The sequence below is a fragment of the Hoplias malabaricus genome, chromosome 15, assembly GCF_029633855.1.
Source record: "Hoplias malabaricus isolate fHopMal1 chromosome 15, fHopMal1.hap1, whole genome shotgun sequence".
NCBI classification, from domain to species: domain Eukaryota; kingdom Metazoa; phylum Chordata; class Actinopteri; order Characiformes; family Erythrinidae; genus Hoplias; species Hoplias malabaricus.
In genome coordinates, this window is record NC_089814.1 from 25074274 (window position 1) to 25090805 (window position 16532).

Sequence of the window (16532 nt, forward strand, 5' to 3'; positions counted from 1 at the left end):
ACGAGGATTAAACAGGTAGCAAAGAGAAGAGACGCTAATCCTGGCTTTAGTAAGCCTTGCGTTTCCGCCCGGCATCGATCCGGGGAGCTTTCGTGTGTTAGGCAAACGTGATAACCACTACACTACAGAAACCAGCCGCTGGCCAAACAGACAGTCTGCCGTTCGGGTCATGGTGGACAGTGACATGGCACTTCGACATTACGGAGAACCCAAACAGCCTGGAGGGGCAGCCACGGCTTGACGCGGATCATAATAGGACTTCAAGCAATGACATTCGTGCAAACGGCCTAGGTCCAGCTTCCGCCCGCTGTGGCGTTGGTGGTATAGTGGTGAGCATAGCTGCCTTCCAAGCAGTTGACCCGGGTTCGATTCCCGGCCAACGCATTCACTTTAAAACACGTTTCTCCAACAGCTGCCACGGTTTGCGAAGCGAATTGTTTTGCAAATCTACATAGCGCAAGAAAATCACCTTTCTCCCCGTCGGGGAATCGAACCCCGGTCTTCCGCGTGACAGGCGGAGATACTGTCCACTATACTAACGAGGATGACTGCGCAGGGCCAGTGGGGCTGTGGGAGAACCACCACTACGAAAGCATGGACGACACTTTGAACGAATTCCTTTAGGCTGCACTTAGTCCTGTTTTTTTTCTTTTGATATCAGCTAAAATTGGCCAAATCCTAAGACCTTGAAAATAAAAGCCACAGAGGTCAAGACGAGGATTAAACGGCTAGCAAAGAGAAGAGACGCGCCTTGTGTTTCTGCCCGGCATCGATCCGGGGACCTTTCGCGTGTGAGGCGAACGTGATAACCACTACACTACAGAAACCAGCCGCTGAGCAAACAGACAGTCTCCCGTTCGGCTCATGGTGGACAGTCACATGGCACTTCGACATTCCGGAGAACCCAAACAGACTGGAGGGGCAGCCGCATTGCTTTTATTTGGAAAATAAAAGCCACACAAGTCAAGACGAGGATTAAACAGGTAGCAAAGAGAAGAGACGCTAATCCTGGCTTTAGTAAGCCTTGCGTTTCCGCCCGGCATCGATCCGGGGAGCTTTCGCGTGTTAGGCAAACGTGATAACCACTACACTACAGAAACCAGCCGCTGGCCAAACAGACAGTCTGCCGTTCGGGTCATGGTGGACAGTGACATGGCACTTCGACATTACGGAGAACCCAAACAGCCTGGAGGGGCAGCCACGGCTTGACGCGGATCATAATAGGACTTCAAGCAATGACGTTCGTGCAAACGGCCTAGGTCCAGCTTCCACCCGCTGTGGCGTTGGTGGTATAGTGGTGAGCATAGCTGCCTTCCAAGCAGTTGACCCGGGTTCGATTCCCGGCCAACGCATTCACTTTAAAACACGTTTCTCCAACAGCTGCCACGGTTTGCGAAGCGAATTGTTTTGCAAATCTACATAGCGCAAGAAAATCACCTTTCTCCCCGTCGGGGAATCGAACCCCGGTCTTCCGCGTGACAGGCGGAGATACTGTCCACTATACTAACGAGGACGACTGCGCAGGGCCAGTGGGGCTGTGGGAGAACCACCACTACGAAAGCATGGACGACACTTTGAACGAATTCCTTTAGGCTGCACTTAGTCCTGTTTTTTTTCCTCTGATATCAGCTAAAATTGGCCAAATCCTAAGACCTTGAAAATAAAAGCCACAGAGGTCAAGACGAGGATTAAACGGCTAGCAAAGAGAAGAGACGCGCCTTGTGTTTCTGCCCGGCATCGATCCGGGGACCTTTCGCGTGTGAGGCGAACGTGATAACCACTACACTACAGAAACCAGCCGCTGAGCAAACAGACAGTCTCCCGTTCGGCTCATGGTGGACAGTCACATGGCACTTCGACATTCCGGAGAACCCAAACAGACTGGAGGGGCAGCCGCATTGCTTTTATTTGGAAAATAAAAGCCACACAAGTCAAGACGAGGATTAAACAGGTAGCAAAGAGAAGAGACGCTAATCCTGGCTTTAGTAAGCCTTGCGTTTCCGCCCGGCATCGATCCGGGGAGCTTTCGCGTGTTAGGCAAACGTGATAACCACTACACTACAGAAACCAGCCGCTGGCCAAACAGACAGTCTGCCGTTCGGGTCATGGTGGACAGTGACATGGCACTTCGACATTACGGAGAACCCAAACAGCCTGGAGGGGCAGCCACGGCTTGACGCGGATCATAATAGGACTTCAAGCAATGACGTTCGTGCAAACGGCCTAGGTCCAGCTTCCGCTCACTGTGGCGTTGGTGGTATAGTGGTGAGCATAGCTGCCTTCCAAGCAGTTGACCCGGGTTCGATTCCCGGCCAACGCATTCACTTTAAAACACGTTTCTCCAACAGCTGCCACGGTTTGCGAAGCGAATTGTTTTGCAAATCTACATAGCGCAAGAAAATCACCTTTCTCCCTGTCGGGGAATCGAACCCCGGTCTTCCGCGTGACAGGCGGAGATACTGTCCACTATACTAACGAGGACGACTCAGTGGGGCTGTGGGAGAACCACCACTACGAAAGCATGGACGACACTTTGAACGAATTCCTTTAGGCTGCACTTAGTCCTGTTTTTTTTCTTTTGATATCAGCTAAAATTGGCCAAATCCTAAGACCTTGAAAATAAAAGCCACAGAGGTCAAGACGAGGATTAAACGGCTAGCAAAGAGAAGAGACGCGCCTTGTGTTTCTGCCCGGCATCGATCCGGGGACCTTTCGCGTGTGAGGCGAACGTGATAACCACTACACTACAGAAACCAGCCGCTGAGCAAACAGACAGTCTCCCGTTCGGCTCATGGTGGACAGTCACATGGCACTTCGACATTCCGGAGAACCCAAACAGACTGGAGGGGCAGCCGCATTGCTTTTATTTGGAAAATAAAAGCCACACAAGTCAAGACGAGGATTAAACAGGTAGCAAAGAGAAGAGACGCTAATCCTGGCTTTAGTAAGCCTTGCGTTTCCGCCCGGCATCGATCCGGGGAGCTTTCGTGTGTTAGGCAAACGTGATAACCACTACACTACAGAAACCAGCCGCTGGCCAAACAGACAGTCTGCCGTTCGGGTCATGGTGGACAGTGACATGGCACTTCGACATTACGGAGAACCCAAACAGCCTGGAGGGGCAGCCACGGCTTGACGCGGATCATAATAGGACTTCAAGCAATGACGTTCGTGCAAACGGTCTAGGTCCAGCTTCCGCCCGCTGTGGCGTTGGTGGTATAGTGGTGAGCATAGCTGCCTTCCAAGCAGTTGACCCGGGTTCGATTCCCGGCCAACGCATTCACTTTAAAACACGTTTCTCCAACAGCTGCCACGGTTTTCGAAGCGAATTGTTTTGCAAATCTACATAGCGCAAGAAAATCACCTTTCTCCCCGTCGGGGAATCGAACCCCGGTCTTCCGCGTGACAGGCGGAGATACTGTCCACTATACTAACGAGGACGACTGCGCAGGGCCAGTGGGGCTGTGGGAGAACCACCACTACGAAAGCATGGACGACACTTTGAACGAATTCCTTTAGGCTGCACTTAGTCCTGTTTTTTTTCTTCTGATATCAGCTAAAATTGGCCAAATCCTAAGACCTTGAAAATAAAAGCCACAGAGGTCAAGACGAGGATTAAACGGCTAGCAAAGAGAAGAGACGCGCCTTGTGTTTCTGCCCGGCATCGATCCGGGGACCTTTCGCGTGTGAGGCGAACGTGATAACCACTACACTACAGAAACCAGCCGCTGAGCAAACAGACAGTCTCCCGTTCGGCTCATGGTGGACAGTCACATGGCACTTCGACATTCCGGAGAACCCAAACAGACTGGAGGGGCAGCCGCATTGCTTTTATTTGGAAAATAAAAGCCACACAAGTCAAGACGAGGATTAAACAGGTAGCAAAGAGAAGAGACGCTAATCCTGGCTTTAGTAAGCCTTGCGTTTCCGCCCGGCATCGATCCGGGGAGCTTTCGCGTGTTAGGCAAACGTGATAACCACTACACTACAGAAACCAGCCGCTGGCCAAACAGACAGTCTGCCGTTCGGGTCATGGTGGACAGTGACATGGCACTTCGACATTACGGAGAACCCAAACAGCCTGGAGGGGCAGCCACGGCTTGACGCGGATCATAATAGGACTTCAAGCAATGACGTTCGTGCAAATGGCCTAGGTCCAGCTTCCACCCGCTGTGGCGTTGGTGGTATAGTGGTGAGCATAGCTGCCTTCCAAGCAGTTGACCCGGGTTCGATTCCCGGCCAACGCATTCACTTTAAAACACGTTTCTCCAACAGCTGCCACGGTTTGCGAAGCGAATTGTTTTGCAAATCTACATAGCGCAAGAAAATCACCTTTCTCCCCGTCGGGGAATCGAACCCCGGTCTTCCGCGTGACAGGCAGAGATACTGTCCACTATACTAACGAGGATGACTGCGCAGGGCCAGTGGGGCTGTGGGAGAACCACCACTACGAAAGCATGGACGACACTTTGAACGAATTCCTTTAGGCTGCACTTAGTCCTGTTTTTTTTCTTTTGATATCAGCTAAAATTGGCCAAATCCTAAGACCTTGAAAATAAAAGCCACAGAGGTCAAGACGAGGATTAAACGGCTAGCAAAGAGAAGAGACGCGCCTTGTGTTTCTGCCCGGCATCGATCCGGGGACCTTTCGCGTGTGAGGCGAACGTGATAACCACTACACTACAGAAACCAGCCGCTGAGCAAACAGACAGTCTCCCGTTCGGCTCATGGTGGACAGTCACATGGCACTTCGACATTCCGGAGAACCCAAACAGACTGGAGGGGCAGCCGCATTGCTTTTATTTGGAAAATAAAAGCCACACAAGTCAAGACGAGGATTAAACAGGTAGCAAAGAGAAGAGACGCTAATCCTGGCTTTAGTAAGCCTTGCGTTTCCGCCCGGCATCGATCCGGGGAGCTTTCGCGTGTTAGGCAAACGTGATAACCACTACACTACAGAAACCAGCCGCTGGCCAAACAGACAGTCTGCCGTTCGGGTCATGGTGGACAGTGACATGGCACTTCGACATTACGGAGAACCCAAACAGCCTGGAGGGGCAGCCACGGCTTGACGCGGATCATAATAGGACTTCAAGCAATGACGTTCGTGCAAACGGCCTAGGTCCAGCTTCTGCCCGCTGTGGCGTTGGTGGTATAGTGGTGAGCATAGCTGCCTTCCAAGCAGTTGACCCGGGTTCGATTCCCGGCCAACGCATTCACTTTAAAACACGTTTCTCCAACAGCTGCCACGGTTTGCGAAGCGAATTGTTTTGCAAATCTACATAGCGCAAGAAAATCACCTTTCTCCCCGTCGGGGAATCGAACCCCGGTCTTCCGCGTGACAGGCGGAGATACTGTCCACTATACTAACGAGGATGACTGCGCAGGGCCAGTGGGGCTGTGGGAGAACCACCACTACGAAAGCATGGACGACACTTTGAACGAATTCCTTTAGGCTGCACTTAGTCCTGTTTTTTTTCTTTTGATATCAGCTAAAATTGGCCAAATCCTAAGACCTTGAAAATAAAAGCCACAGAGGTCAAGACGAGGATTAAACGGCTAGCAAAGAGAAGAGACGCGCCTTGTGTTTCTGCCCGGCATCGATCCGGGGACCTTTCGCGTGTGAGGCGAACGTGATAACCACTACACTACAGAAACCAGCCGCTGAGCAAACAGACAGTCTCCCGTTCGGCTCATGGTGGACAGTCACATGGCACTTCGACATTCCGGAGAACCCAAACAGACTGGAGGGGCAGCCGCATTGCTTTTATTTGGAAAATAAAAGCCACACAAGTCAAGACGAGGATTAAACAGGTAGCAAAGAGAAGAGACGCTAATCCTGGCTTTAGTAAGCCTTGCGTTTCCGCCCGGCATCGATCCGGGGAGCTTTCGCGTGTTAGGCAAACGTGATAACCACTACACTACAGAAACCAGCCGCTGGCCAAACAGACAGTCTGCCGTTCGGGTCATGGTGGACAGTGACATGGCACTTCGACATTACGGAGAACCCAAACAGCCTGGAGGGGCAGCCACGGCTTGACGCGGATCATAATAGGACTTCAAGCAATGACGTTCGTGCAAACGGCCTAGGTCCAGCTTCCGCCCGCTGTGGCGTTGGTGGTATAGTGGTGAGCATAGCTGCCTTCCAAGCAGTTGACCCGGGTTCGATTCCCGGCCAACGCATTCACTTTAAAACACGTTTCTCCAACAGCTGCCACGGTTTGCGAAGCGAATTGTTTTGCAAATCTACATAGCGCAAGAAAATCACCTTTCTCCCCGTCGGGGAATCGAACCCCGGTCTTCCGCGTGACAGGCGGAGATACTGTCCACTATACTAACGAGGACGACTGCGCAGGGCCAGTGGGGCTGTGGGAGAACCACCACTACGAAAGCATGGACGACACTTTGAACGAATTCCTTTAGGCTGCACTTAGTCCTGTTTTTTTTCCTCTGATATCAGCTAAAATTGGCCAAATCCTAAGACCTTGAAAATAAAAGCCACAGAGGTCAAGACGAGGATTAAACGGCTAGCAAAGAGAAGAGACGCGCCTTGTGTTTCTGCCCGGCATCGATCCGGGGACCTTTCGCGTGTGAGGCGAACGTGATAACCACTACACTACAGAAACCAGCCGCTGAGCAAACAGACAGTCTCCCGTTCGGCTCATGGTGGACAGTCACATGGCACTTCGACATTCCGGAGAACCCAAACAGACTGGAGGGGCAGCCGCATTGCTTTTATTTGGAAAATAAAAGCCACACAAGTCAAGACGAGGATTAAACAGGTAGCAAAGAGAAGAGACGCTAATCCTGGCTTTAGTAAGCCTTGCGTTTCCGCCCGGCATCGATCCGGGGAGCTTTCGCGTGTTAGGCAAACGTGATAACCACTACACTACAGAAACCAGCCGCTGGCCAAACAGACAGTCTGCCGTTCGGGTCATGGTGGACAGTGACATGGCACTTCGACATTACGGAGAACCCAAACAGCCTGGAGGGGCAGCCACGGCTTGACGCGGATCATAATAGGACTTCAAGCAATGACGTTCGTGCACACGGCCTAGGTCCAGCTTCCGCTCACTGTGGCGTTGGTGGTATAGTGGTGAGCATAGCTGCCTTCCAAGCAGTTGACCCGGGTTCGATTCCCGGCCAACGCATTCACTTTAAAACACGTTTCTCCAACAGCTGCCACGGTTTGCGAAGCGAATTGTTTTGCAAATCTACATAGCGCAAGAAAATCACCTTTCTCCCTGTCGGGGAATCGAACCCCGGTCTTCCGCGTGACAGGCGGAGATACTGTCCACTATACTAACGAGGACGACTGCGCAGGGCCAGTGGGGCTGTGGGAGAACCACCACTACGAAAGCATGGACGACACTTTGAACGAATTCCTTTAGGCTGCACTTAGTCCTGTTTTTTTTCTTTTGATATCAGCTAAAATTGGCCAAATCCTAAGACCTTGAAAATAAAAGCCACAGAGGTCAAGACGAGGATTAAACGGCTAGCAAAGAGAAGAGACGCGCCTTGTGTTTCTGCCCGGCATCGATCCGGGGACCTTTCGCGTGTGAGGCGAACGTGATAACCACTACACTACAGAAACCAGCCGCTGAGCAAACAGACAGTCTCCCGTTCGGCTCATGGTGGACAGTCACATGGCACTTCGACATTCCGGAGAACCCAAACAGACTGGAGGGGCAGCCGCATTGCTTTTATTTGGAAAATAAAAGCCACACAAGTCAAGACGAGGATTAAACAGGTAGCAAAGAGAAGAGACGCTAATCCTGGCTTTAGTAAGCCTTGCGTTTCCGCCCGGCATCGATCCGGGGAGCTTTCGCGTGTTAGGCAAACGTGATAACCACTACACTACAGAAACCAGCCGCTGGCCAAACAGACAGTCTGCCGTTCGGGTCATGGTGGACAGTGACATGGCACTTCGACATTACGGAGAACCCAAACAGCCTGGAGGGGCAGCCACGGCTTGACGCGGATCATAATAGGACTTCAAGCAATGACGTTCGTGCAAACGGCCTAGGTCCAGCTTCCGCCCGCTGTGGCGTTGGTGGTATAGTGGTGAGCATAGCTGCCTTCCAAGCAGTTGACCCGGGTTCGATTCCCGGCCAACGCATTCACTTTAAAACACGTTTCTCCAACAGCTGCCACGGTTTGCGAAGCGAATTGTTTTGCAAATCTACATAGCGCAAGAAAATCACCTTTCTCCCCGTCGGGGAATCGAACCCCGGTCTTCCGCGTGACAGGCGGAGATACTGTCCACTATACTAACGAGGACGACTGCGCAGGGCCAGTGGGGCTGTGGGAGAACCACCACTACGAAAGCATGGACGACACTTTGAACGAATTCCTTTAGGCTGCACTTAGTCCTGTTTTTTTTCCTCTGATATCAGCTAAAATTGGCCAAATCCTAAGACCTTGAAAATAAAAGCCACAGAGGTCAAGACGAGGATTAAACGGCTAGCAAAGAGAAGAGACGCGCCTTGTGTTTCTGCCCGGCATCGATCCGGGGACCTTTCGCGTGTGAGGCGAACGTGATAACCACTACACTACAGAAACCAGCCGCTGAGCAAACAGACAGTCTCCCGTTCGGCTCATGGTGGACAGTCACATGGCACTTCGACATTCCGGAGAACCCAAACAGACTGGAGGGGCAGCCGCATTGCTTTTATTTGGAAAATAAAAGCCACACAAGTCAAGACGAGGATTAAACAGGTAGCAAAGAGAAGAGACGCTAATCCTGGCTTTAGTAAGCCTTGCGTTTCCGCCCGGCATCGATCCGGGGAGCTTTCGCGTGTTAGGCAAACGTGATAACCACTACACTACAGAAACCAGCCGCTGGCCAAACAGACAGTCTGCCGTTCGGGTCATGGTGGACAGTGACATGGCACTTCGACATTACGGAGAACCCAAACAGCCTGGAGGGGCAGCCACGGCTTGACGCGGATCATAATAGGACTTCAAGCAATGACGTTCGTGCAAACGGCCTAGGTCCAGCTTCCGCTCACTGTGGCGTTGGTGGTATAGTGGTGAGCATAGCTGCCTTCCAAGCAGTTGACCCGGGTTCGATTCCCGGCCAACGCATTCACTTTAAAACACGTTTCTCCAACAGCTGCCACGGTTTGCGAAGCGAATTGTTTTGCAAATCTACAAAGCGCAAGAAAATCACCTTTCTCCCTGTCGGGGAATCGAACCCCGGTCTTCCGCGTGACAGGCGGAGATACTGTCCACTATACTAACGAGGACGACTGCGCAGGGCCAGTGGGGCTGTGGGAGAACCACCACTACGAAAGCATGGACGACACTTTGAACGAATTCCTTTAGGCTGCACTTAGTCCTGTTTTTTTTCTTTTGATATCAGCTAAAATTGGCCAAATCCTAAGACCTTGAAAATAAAAGCCACAGAGGTCAAGACGAGGATTAAACGGCTAGCAAAGAGAAGAGACGCGCCTTGTGTTTCTGCCCGGCATCGATCCGGGGACCTTTCGCGTGTGAGGCGAACGTGATAACCACTACACTACAGAAACCAGCCGCTGAGCAAACAGACAGTCTCCCGTTCGGCTCATGGTGGACAGTCACATGGCACTTCGACATTCCGGAGAACCCAAACAGACTGGAGGGGCAGCCGCATTGCTTTTATTTGGAAAATAAAAGCCACACAAGTCAAGACGAGGATTAAACAGGTAGCAAAGAGAAGAGACGCTAATCCTGGCTTTAGTAAGCCTTGCGTTTCCGCCCGGCATCGATCCGGGGAGCTTTCGTGTGTTAGGCAAACGTGATAACCACTACACTACAGAAACCAGCCGCTGGCCAAACAGACAGTCTGCCGTTCGGGTCATGGTGGACAGTGACATGGCACTTCGACATTACGGAGAACCCAAACAGCCTGGAGGGGCAGCCACGGCTTGACGCGGATCATAATAGGACTTCAAGCAATGACGTTCGTGCAAACGGCCTAGGTCCAGCTTCCGCCCGCTGTGGCGTTGGTGGTATAGTGGTGAGCATAGCTGCCTTCCAAGCAGTTGACCCGGGTTCGATTCCCGGCCAACGCATTCACTTTAAAACACGTTTCTCCAACAGCTGCCACGGTTTGCGAAGCGAATTGTTTTGCAAATCTACATAGCGCAAGAAAATCACCTTTCTCCCCGTCGGGGAATCGAACCCCGGTCTTCCGCGTGACAGGCGGAGATACTGTCCACTATACTAACGAGGACGACTGCGCAGGGCCAGTGGGGCTGTGGGAGAACCACCACTACGAAAGCATGGACGACACTTTGAACGAATTCCTTTAGGCTGCACTTAGTCCTGTTTTTTTTCTTCTGATATCAGCTAAAATTGGCCAAATCCTAAGACCTTGAAAATAAAAGCCACAGAGGTCAAGACGAGGATTAAACGGCTAGCAAAGAGAAGAGACGCGCCTTGTGTTTCTGCCCGGCATCGATCCGGGGACCTTTCGCGTGTGAGGCGAACGTGATAACCACTACACTACAGAAACCAGCCGCTGAGCAAACAGACAGTCTCCCGTTCGGCTCATGGTGGACAGTCACATGGCACTTCGACATTCCGGAGAACCCAAACAGACTGGAGGGGCAGCCGCATTGCTTTTATTTGGAAAATAAAAGCCACACAAGTCAAGACGAGGATTAAACAGGTAGCAAAGAGAAGAGACGCTAATCCTGGCTTTAGTAAGCCTTGCGTTTCCGCCCGGCATCGATCCGGGGAGCTTTCGCGTGTTAGGCAAACGTGATAACCACTACACTACAGAAACCAGCCGCTGGCCAAACAGACAGTCTGCCGTTCGGGTCATGGTGGACAGTGACATGGCACTTCGACATTACGGAGAACCCAAACAGCCTGGAGGGGCAGCCACGGCTTGACGCGGATCATAATAGGACTTCAAGCAATGACGTTCGTGCAAACGGCCTAGGTCCAGCTTCCGCTCGCTGTGGCGTTGGTGGTATAGTGGTGAGCATAGCTGCCTTCCAAGCAGTTGACCCGGGTTCGATTCCCGGCCAACGCATTCACTTTAAAACACGTTTCTCCAACAGCTGCCACGGTTTGCGAAGCGAATTGTTTTGCAAATCTACATAGCGCAAGAAAATCACCTTTCTCCCCGTCGGGGAATCGAACCCCGGTCTTCCGCGTGACAGGCGGAGATACTGTCCACTATACTAACGAGGACGACTGCGCAGGGCCAGTGGGGCTGTGGGAGAACCACCACTACGAAAGCATGGACGACACTTTGAACGAATTCCTTTAGGCTGCACTTAGTCCTGTTTTTTTTCCTCTGATATCAGCTAAAATTGGCCAAATCCTAAGACCTTGAAAATAAAAGCCACAGAGGTCAAGACGAGGATTAAACGGCTAGCAAAGAGAAGAGACGCGCCTTGTGTTTCTGCCCGGCATCGATCCGGGGACCTTTCGCGTGTGAGGCGAACGTGATAACCACTACACTACAGAAACCAGCCGCTGAGCAAACAGACAGTCTCCCGTTCGGCTCATGGTGGACAGTCACATGGCACTTCGACATTCCGGAGAACCCAAACAGACTGGAGGGGCAGCCGCATTGCTTTTATTTGGAAAATAAAAGCCACACAAGTCAAGACGAGGATTAAACAGGTAGCAAAGAGAAGAGACGCTAATCCTGGCTTTAGTAAGCCTTGCGTTTCCGCCCGGCATCGATCCGGGGAGCTTTCGCGTGTTAGGCAAACGTGATAACCACTACACTACAGAAACCAGCCGCTGGCCAAACAGACAGTCTGCCGTTCGGGTCATGGTGGACAGTGACATGGCACTTCGACATTACGGAGAACCCAAACAGCCTGGAGGGGCAGCCACGGCTTGACGCGGATCATAATAGGACTTCAAGCAATGACGTTCGTGCAAACGGCCTAGGTCCAGCTTCCGTTCGCTGTGGCGTTGGTGGTATAGTGGTGAGCATAGCTGCCTTCCAAGCAGTTGACCCGGGTTCGATTCCCGGCCAACGCATTCACTTTAAAACACGTTTCTCCAACAGCTGCCACGGTTTGCGAAGCGAATTGTTTTGCAAATCTACATAGCGCAAGAAAATCACCTTTCTCCCTGTCGGGGAATCGAACCCTGGTCTTCCGCGTGACAGGCGGAGATACTGTCCACTATACTAACGAGGACGACTGCGCAGGGCCAGTGGGGCTGTGGGAGAACCACCACTACGAAAGCATGGACGACACTTTGAACGAATTCCTTTAGGCTGCACTTAGTCCTGTTTTTTTTCTTTTGATATCAGCTAAAATTGGCCAAATCCTAAGACCTTGAAAATAAAAGCCACAGAGGTCAAGACGAGGATTAAACGGCTAGCAAAGAGAAGAGACGCGCCTTGTGTTTCTGCCCGGCATCGATCCGGGGACCTTTCGCGTGTGAGGCGAACGTGATAACCACTACACTACAGAAACCAGCCGCTGAGCAAACAGACAGTCTCCCATTCGGCTCATGGTGGACAGTCACATGGCACTTCGACATTCCGGAGAACCCAAACAGACTGGAGGGGCAGCCGCATTGCTTTTATTTGGAAAATAAAAGCCACACAAGTCAAGACGAGGATTAAACAGGTAGCAAAGAGAAGAGACGCTAATCCTGGCTTTAGTAAGCCTTGCGTTTCCGCCCGGCATCGATCCGGGGAGCTTTCGCGTGTTAGGCAAACGTGATAACCACTACACTACAGAAACCAGCCGCTGGCCAAACAGACAGTCTGCCGTTCGGGTCATGGTGGACAGTGACATGGCACTTCGACATTACGGAGAACCCAAACAGCCTGGAGGGGCAGCCACGGCTTGACGCGGATCATAATAGGACTTCAAGCAATGACGTTCGTGCAAACGGCCTAGGTCCAGCTTCCGCCCGCTGTGGCGTTGGTGGTATAGTGGTGAGCATAGCTGCCTTCCAAGCAGTTGACCCGGGTTCGATTCCCGGCCAACGCATTCACTTTAAAACACGTTTCTCCAACAGCTGCCACGGTTTGCGAAGCGAATTGTTTTGCAAATCTACATAGCGCAAGAAAATCACCTTTCTCCCCGTCGGGGAATCGAACCCCGGTCTTCCGCGTGACAGGCGGAGATACTGTCCACTATACTAACGAGGACGACTGCGCAGGGCCAGTGGGGCTGTGGGAGAACCACCACTACGAAAGCATGGACGACACTTTGAACGAATTCCTTTAGGCTGCACTTAGTCCTGTTTTTTTTCTTTTGATATCAGCTAAAATTGGCCAAATCCTAAGACCTTGAAAATAAAAGCCACAGAGGTCAAGACGAGGATTAAACGGCTAGCAAAGAGAAGAGACGCGCCTTGTGTTTCTGCCCGGCATCGATCCGGGGACCTTTCGCGTGTGAGGCGAACGTGATAACCACTACACTACAGAAACCAGCCGCTGAGCAAACAGACAGTCTCCCGTTCGGCTCATGGTGGACAGTCACATGGCACTTCGACATTCCGGAGAACCCAAACAGACTGGAGGGGCAGCCGCATTGCTTTTATTTGGAAAATAAAAGCCACACAAGTCAAGACGAGGATTAAACAGGTAGCAAAGAGAAGAGACGCTAATCCTGGCTTTAGTAAGCCTTGCGTTTCCGCCCGGCATCGATCCGGGGAGCTTTCGCGTGTTAGGCAAACGTGATAACCACTACACTACAGAAACCAGCCGCTGGCCAAACAGACAGTCTGCCGTTCGGGTCATGGTGGACAGTGACATGGCACTTCGACATTACGGAGAACCCAAACAGCCTGGAGGGGCAGCCACGGCTTGACGCGGATCATAATAGGACTTCAAGCAATGACGTTCGTGCAAACGGCCTAGGTCCAGCTTCCGCCCGCTGTGGCGTTGGTGGTATAGTGGTGAGCATAGCTGCCTTCCAAGCAGTTGACCCGGGTTCGATTCCCGGCCAACGCATTCACTTTAAAACACGTTTCTCCAACAGCTGCCACGGTTTGCGAAGCGAATTGTTTTGCAAATCTACATAGCGCAAGAAAATCACCTTTCTCCCCGTCGGGGAATCGAACCCCGGTCTTCCGCGTGACAGGCGGAGATACTGTCCACTATACTAACGAGGACGACTGCGCAGGGCCAGTGGGGCTGTGGGAGAACCACCACTACGAAAGCATGGACGACACTTTGAACGAATTCCTTTAGGCTGCACTTAGTCCTGTTTTTTTTCTTTTGATATCAGCTAAAATTGGCCAAATCCTAAGACCTTGAAAATAAAAGCCACAGAGGTCAAGACGAGGATTAAACGGCTAGCAAAGAGAAGAGACGCGCCTTGTGTTTCTGCCCGGCATCGATCCGGGGACCTTTCGCGTGTGAGGCGAACGTGATAACCACTACACTACAGAAACCAGCCGCTGAGCAAACAGACAGTCTCCCGTTCGGCTCATGGTGGACAGTCACATGGCACTTCGACATTCCGGAGAACCCAAACAGACTGGAGGGGCAGCCGCATTGCTTTTATTTGGAAAATAAAAGCCACACAAGTCAAGACGAGGATTAAACAGGTAGCAAAGAGAAGAGACGCTAATCCTGGCTTTAGTAAGCCTTGCGTTTCCGCCCGGCATCGATCCGGGGAGCTTTCGCGTGTTAGGCAAACGTGATAACCACTACACTACAGAAACCAGCCGCTGGCCAAACAGACAGTCTGCCGTTCGGGTCATGGTGGACAGTGACATGGCACTTCGACATTACGGAGAACCCAAACAGCCTGGAGGGGCAGCCACGGCTTGACGCGGATCATAATAGGACTTCAAGCAATGACGTTCATGCAAACGGCCTAGGTCCAGCTTCCGCCCGCTGTGGCGTTGGTGGTATAGTGGTGAGCATAGCTGCCTTCCAAGCAGTTGACCCGGGTTCGATTCCCGGCCAACGCATTCACTTTAAAACACGTTTCTCCAACAGCTGCCACGGTTTGCGAAGCGAATTGTTTTGCAAATCTACATAGCGCAAGAAAATCACCTTTCTCCCCGTCGGGGAATCGAACCCCGGTCTTCCGCGTGACAGGCGGAGATACTGTCCACTATACTAACGAGGACGACTGCGCAGGGCCAGTGGGGCTGTGGGAGAACCACCACTACGAAAGCATGGACGACACTTTGAACGAATTCCTTTAGGCTGCACTTAGTCCTGTTTTTTTTCTTCTGATATCAGCTAAAATTGGCCAAATCCTAAGACCTTGAAAATAAAAGCCACAGAGGTCAAGACGAGGATTAAACGGCTAGCAAAGAGAAGAGACGCGCCTTGTGTTTCTGCCCGGCATCGATCCGGGGACCTTTCGCGTGTGAGGCGAACGTGATAACCACTACACTACAGAAACCAGCCGCTGAGCAAACAGACAGTCTCCCGTTCGGCTCATGGTGGACAGTCACATGGCACTTCGACATTCCGGAGAACCCAAACAGACTGGAGGGGCAGCCGCATTGCTTTTATTTGGAAAATAAAAGCCACACAAGTCAAGACGAGGATTAAACAGGTAGCAAAGAGAAGAGACGCTAATCCTGGCTTTAGTAAGCCTTGCGTTTCCGCCCGGCATCGATCCGGGGAGCTTTCGCGTGTTAGGCAAACGTGATAACCACTACACTACAGAAACCAGCCGCTGGCCAAACAGACAGTCTGCCGTTCGGGTCATGGTGGACAGTGACATGGCACTTCGACATTACGGAGAACCCAAACAGCCTGGAGGGGCAGCCACGGCTTGACGCGGATCATATTAGGACTTCAAGCAATGACGTTCGTGCAAACGGCCTAGGTCCAGCTTCCGCCCGCTGTGGCGTTGGTGGTATAGTGGTGAGCATAGCTGCCTTCCAAGCAGTTGACCCGGGTTCGATTCCCGGCCAACGCATTCACTTTAAAACACGTTTCTCCAACAGCTGCCACGGTTTGCGAAGCGAATTGTTTTGCAAATCTACATAGCGCAAGAAAATCACCTTTCTCCCCGTCGGGGAATCGAACCCCGGTCTTCCGCGTGACAGGCGGAGATACTGTCCACTATACTAACGAGGACGACTGCGCAGGGCCAGTGGGGCTGTGGGAGAACCACCACTACGAAAGCATGGACGACACTTTGAACGAATTCCTTTAGGCTGCACTTAGTCCTGTTTTTTTTCTTTTGATATCAGCTAAAATTGGCCAAATCCTAAGACCTTGAAAATAAAAGCCACAGAGGTCAAGACGAGGATTAAACGGCTAGCAAAGAGAAGAGACGCGCCTTGTGTTTCTGCCCGGCATCGATCCGGGGACCTTTCGCGTGTGAGGCGAACGTGATAACCACTACACTACAGAAACCAGCCGCTGAGCAAACAGACAGTCTCCCGTTCGGCTCATGGTGGACAGTCACATGGCACTTCGACATTCCGGAGAACCCAAACAGACTGGAGGGGCAGCCGCATTGCTTTTATTTGGAAAATAAAAGCCACACAAGTCAAGACGAGGATTAAACAGGTAGCAAAGAGAAGAGACGCTAATCCTGGCTTTAGTAAGCCTTGCGTTTCCGCCCGGCATCGATCCGGGG

General features: G+C 51.8%; 46 non-coding genes across 46 annotated transcripts; 17 read left to right on the forward strand and 29 right to left on the reverse strand.

Moving 5' to 3' along the window:
* The first annotated feature begins 312 nt into the window (after positions 1-312).
* Positions 313-384, forward strand: trnag-ucc (transfer RNA glycine (anticodon UCC)). Its single transcript has one exon. It is a non-coding gene; the product is annotated as a tRNA-Gly (tRNA).
* An 89-nt stretch (positions 385-473) lies between these two features.
* On the reverse strand, positions 474-545 carry trnad-guc (transfer RNA aspartic acid (anticodon GUC)). Its single transcript has one exon. It is a non-coding gene; the product is annotated as a tRNA-Asp (tRNA).
* Positions 546-754: 209 nt separating this feature from the next.
* On the reverse strand, positions 755-827 carry trnav-cac (transfer RNA valine (anticodon CAC)). Its single transcript has one exon. It is a non-coding gene; the product is annotated as a tRNA-Val (tRNA).
* Positions 828-1280: 453 nt separating this feature from the next.
* Positions 1281-1352, forward strand: trnag-ucc (transfer RNA glycine (anticodon UCC)). Its single transcript has one exon. It is a non-coding gene; the product is annotated as a tRNA-Gly (tRNA).
* Positions 1353-1441: 89 nt separating this feature from the next.
* Positions 1442-1513, reverse strand: trnad-guc (transfer RNA aspartic acid (anticodon GUC)). Its single transcript has one exon. It is a non-coding gene; the product is annotated as a tRNA-Asp (tRNA).
* Positions 1514-1722: 209 nt separating this feature from the next.
* Positions 1723-1795, reverse strand: trnav-cac (transfer RNA valine (anticodon CAC)). The gene has a single exon. It is a non-coding gene; the product is annotated as a tRNA-Val (tRNA).
* Positions 1796-2248: 453 nt separating this feature from the next.
* trnag-ucc (transfer RNA glycine (anticodon UCC)) lies at positions 2249-2320 on the forward strand. Its single transcript has one exon. It is a non-coding gene; the product is annotated as a tRNA-Gly (tRNA).
* Positions 2321-2681: 361 nt separating this feature from the next.
* Positions 2682-2754, reverse strand: trnav-cac (transfer RNA valine (anticodon CAC)). Its single transcript has one exon. It is a non-coding gene; the product is annotated as a tRNA-Val (tRNA).
* A 453-nt stretch (positions 2755-3207) lies between these two features.
* trnag-ucc (transfer RNA glycine (anticodon UCC)) lies at positions 3208-3279 on the forward strand. The gene has a single exon. It is a non-coding gene; the product is annotated as a tRNA-Gly (tRNA).
* Positions 3280-3368: 89 nt separating this feature from the next.
* On the reverse strand, positions 3369-3440 carry trnad-guc (transfer RNA aspartic acid (anticodon GUC)). Its single transcript has one exon. It is a non-coding gene; the product is annotated as a tRNA-Asp (tRNA).
* Positions 3441-3649: 209 nt separating this feature from the next.
* On the reverse strand, positions 3650-3722 carry trnav-cac (transfer RNA valine (anticodon CAC)). The gene has a single exon. It is a non-coding gene; the product is annotated as a tRNA-Val (tRNA).
* A 453-nt stretch (positions 3723-4175) lies between these two features.
* On the forward strand, positions 4176-4247 carry trnag-ucc (transfer RNA glycine (anticodon UCC)). The gene has a single exon. It is a non-coding gene; the product is annotated as a tRNA-Gly (tRNA).
* Positions 4248-4617: 370 nt separating this feature from the next.
* trnav-cac (transfer RNA valine (anticodon CAC)) lies at positions 4618-4690 on the reverse strand. Its single transcript has one exon. It is a non-coding gene; the product is annotated as a tRNA-Val (tRNA).
* A 453-nt stretch (positions 4691-5143) lies between these two features.
* trnag-ucc (transfer RNA glycine (anticodon UCC)) lies at positions 5144-5215 on the forward strand. The gene has a single exon. It is a non-coding gene; the product is annotated as a tRNA-Gly (tRNA).
* Positions 5216-5304: 89 nt separating this feature from the next.
* On the reverse strand, positions 5305-5376 carry trnad-guc (transfer RNA aspartic acid (anticodon GUC)). The gene has a single exon. It is a non-coding gene; the product is annotated as a tRNA-Asp (tRNA).
* Positions 5377-5585: 209 nt separating this feature from the next.
* On the reverse strand, positions 5586-5658 carry trnav-cac (transfer RNA valine (anticodon CAC)). The gene has a single exon. It is a non-coding gene; the product is annotated as a tRNA-Val (tRNA).
* Positions 5659-6111: 453 nt separating this feature from the next.
* On the forward strand, positions 6112-6183 carry trnag-ucc (transfer RNA glycine (anticodon UCC)). Its single transcript has one exon. It is a non-coding gene; the product is annotated as a tRNA-Gly (tRNA).
* An 89-nt stretch (positions 6184-6272) lies between these two features.
* On the reverse strand, positions 6273-6344 carry trnad-guc (transfer RNA aspartic acid (anticodon GUC)). Its single transcript has one exon. It is a non-coding gene; the product is annotated as a tRNA-Asp (tRNA).
* A 209-nt stretch (positions 6345-6553) lies between these two features.
* trnav-cac (transfer RNA valine (anticodon CAC)) lies at positions 6554-6626 on the reverse strand. The gene has a single exon. It is a non-coding gene; the product is annotated as a tRNA-Val (tRNA).
* A 453-nt stretch (positions 6627-7079) lies between these two features.
* On the forward strand, positions 7080-7151 carry trnag-ucc (transfer RNA glycine (anticodon UCC)). Its single transcript has one exon. It is a non-coding gene; the product is annotated as a tRNA-Gly (tRNA).
* A 370-nt stretch (positions 7152-7521) lies between these two features.
* trnav-cac (transfer RNA valine (anticodon CAC)) lies at positions 7522-7594 on the reverse strand. Its single transcript has one exon. It is a non-coding gene; the product is annotated as a tRNA-Val (tRNA).
* A 453-nt stretch (positions 7595-8047) lies between these two features.
* Positions 8048-8119, forward strand: trnag-ucc (transfer RNA glycine (anticodon UCC)). Its single transcript has one exon. It is a non-coding gene; the product is annotated as a tRNA-Gly (tRNA).
* Positions 8120-8208: 89 nt separating this feature from the next.
* trnad-guc (transfer RNA aspartic acid (anticodon GUC)) lies at positions 8209-8280 on the reverse strand. Its single transcript has one exon. It is a non-coding gene; the product is annotated as a tRNA-Asp (tRNA).
* A 209-nt stretch (positions 8281-8489) lies between these two features.
* trnav-cac (transfer RNA valine (anticodon CAC)) lies at positions 8490-8562 on the reverse strand. The gene has a single exon. It is a non-coding gene; the product is annotated as a tRNA-Val (tRNA).
* A 453-nt stretch (positions 8563-9015) lies between these two features.
* On the forward strand, positions 9016-9087 carry trnag-ucc (transfer RNA glycine (anticodon UCC)). Its single transcript has one exon. It is a non-coding gene; the product is annotated as a tRNA-Gly (tRNA).
* Positions 9088-9457: 370 nt separating this feature from the next.
* trnav-cac (transfer RNA valine (anticodon CAC)) lies at positions 9458-9530 on the reverse strand. Its single transcript has one exon. It is a non-coding gene; the product is annotated as a tRNA-Val (tRNA).
* Positions 9531-9983: 453 nt separating this feature from the next.
* trnag-ucc (transfer RNA glycine (anticodon UCC)) lies at positions 9984-10055 on the forward strand. The gene has a single exon. It is a non-coding gene; the product is annotated as a tRNA-Gly (tRNA).
* Positions 10056-10144: 89 nt separating this feature from the next.
* Positions 10145-10216, reverse strand: trnad-guc (transfer RNA aspartic acid (anticodon GUC)). The gene has a single exon. It is a non-coding gene; the product is annotated as a tRNA-Asp (tRNA).
* A 209-nt stretch (positions 10217-10425) lies between these two features.
* Positions 10426-10498, reverse strand: trnav-cac (transfer RNA valine (anticodon CAC)). The gene has a single exon. It is a non-coding gene; the product is annotated as a tRNA-Val (tRNA).
* Positions 10499-10951: 453 nt separating this feature from the next.
* trnag-ucc (transfer RNA glycine (anticodon UCC)) lies at positions 10952-11023 on the forward strand. The gene has a single exon. It is a non-coding gene; the product is annotated as a tRNA-Gly (tRNA).
* An 89-nt stretch (positions 11024-11112) lies between these two features.
* trnad-guc (transfer RNA aspartic acid (anticodon GUC)) lies at positions 11113-11184 on the reverse strand. Its single transcript has one exon. It is a non-coding gene; the product is annotated as a tRNA-Asp (tRNA).
* Positions 11185-11393: 209 nt separating this feature from the next.
* On the reverse strand, positions 11394-11466 carry trnav-cac (transfer RNA valine (anticodon CAC)). The gene has a single exon. It is a non-coding gene; the product is annotated as a tRNA-Val (tRNA).
* Positions 11467-11919: 453 nt separating this feature from the next.
* On the forward strand, positions 11920-11991 carry trnag-ucc (transfer RNA glycine (anticodon UCC)). Its single transcript has one exon. It is a non-coding gene; the product is annotated as a tRNA-Gly (tRNA).
* A 370-nt stretch (positions 11992-12361) lies between these two features.
* trnav-cac (transfer RNA valine (anticodon CAC)) lies at positions 12362-12434 on the reverse strand. Its single transcript has one exon. It is a non-coding gene; the product is annotated as a tRNA-Val (tRNA).
* Positions 12435-12887: 453 nt separating this feature from the next.
* trnag-ucc (transfer RNA glycine (anticodon UCC)) lies at positions 12888-12959 on the forward strand. Its single transcript has one exon. It is a non-coding gene; the product is annotated as a tRNA-Gly (tRNA).
* Positions 12960-13048: 89 nt separating this feature from the next.
* Positions 13049-13120, reverse strand: trnad-guc (transfer RNA aspartic acid (anticodon GUC)). The gene has a single exon. It is a non-coding gene; the product is annotated as a tRNA-Asp (tRNA).
* A 209-nt stretch (positions 13121-13329) lies between these two features.
* Positions 13330-13402, reverse strand: trnav-cac (transfer RNA valine (anticodon CAC)). Its single transcript has one exon. It is a non-coding gene; the product is annotated as a tRNA-Val (tRNA).
* A 453-nt stretch (positions 13403-13855) lies between these two features.
* trnag-ucc (transfer RNA glycine (anticodon UCC)) lies at positions 13856-13927 on the forward strand. Its single transcript has one exon. It is a non-coding gene; the product is annotated as a tRNA-Gly (tRNA).
* An 89-nt stretch (positions 13928-14016) lies between these two features.
* On the reverse strand, positions 14017-14088 carry trnad-guc (transfer RNA aspartic acid (anticodon GUC)). Its single transcript has one exon. It is a non-coding gene; the product is annotated as a tRNA-Asp (tRNA).
* A 209-nt stretch (positions 14089-14297) lies between these two features.
* trnav-cac (transfer RNA valine (anticodon CAC)) lies at positions 14298-14370 on the reverse strand. The gene has a single exon. It is a non-coding gene; the product is annotated as a tRNA-Val (tRNA).
* Positions 14371-14823: 453 nt separating this feature from the next.
* On the forward strand, positions 14824-14895 carry trnag-ucc (transfer RNA glycine (anticodon UCC)). Its single transcript has one exon. It is a non-coding gene; the product is annotated as a tRNA-Gly (tRNA).
* Positions 14896-14984: 89 nt separating this feature from the next.
* trnad-guc (transfer RNA aspartic acid (anticodon GUC)) lies at positions 14985-15056 on the reverse strand. Its single transcript has one exon. It is a non-coding gene; the product is annotated as a tRNA-Asp (tRNA).
* A 209-nt stretch (positions 15057-15265) lies between these two features.
* trnav-cac (transfer RNA valine (anticodon CAC)) lies at positions 15266-15338 on the reverse strand. The gene has a single exon. It is a non-coding gene; the product is annotated as a tRNA-Val (tRNA).
* Positions 15339-15791: 453 nt separating this feature from the next.
* On the forward strand, positions 15792-15863 carry trnag-ucc (transfer RNA glycine (anticodon UCC)). The gene has a single exon. It is a non-coding gene; the product is annotated as a tRNA-Gly (tRNA).
* An 89-nt stretch (positions 15864-15952) lies between these two features.
* Positions 15953-16024, reverse strand: trnad-guc (transfer RNA aspartic acid (anticodon GUC)). Its single transcript has one exon. It is a non-coding gene; the product is annotated as a tRNA-Asp (tRNA).
* Positions 16025-16233: 209 nt separating this feature from the next.
* trnav-cac (transfer RNA valine (anticodon CAC)) lies at positions 16234-16306 on the reverse strand. Its single transcript has one exon. It is a non-coding gene; the product is annotated as a tRNA-Val (tRNA).
* Positions 16307-16532: the final 226 nt, after the last annotated feature.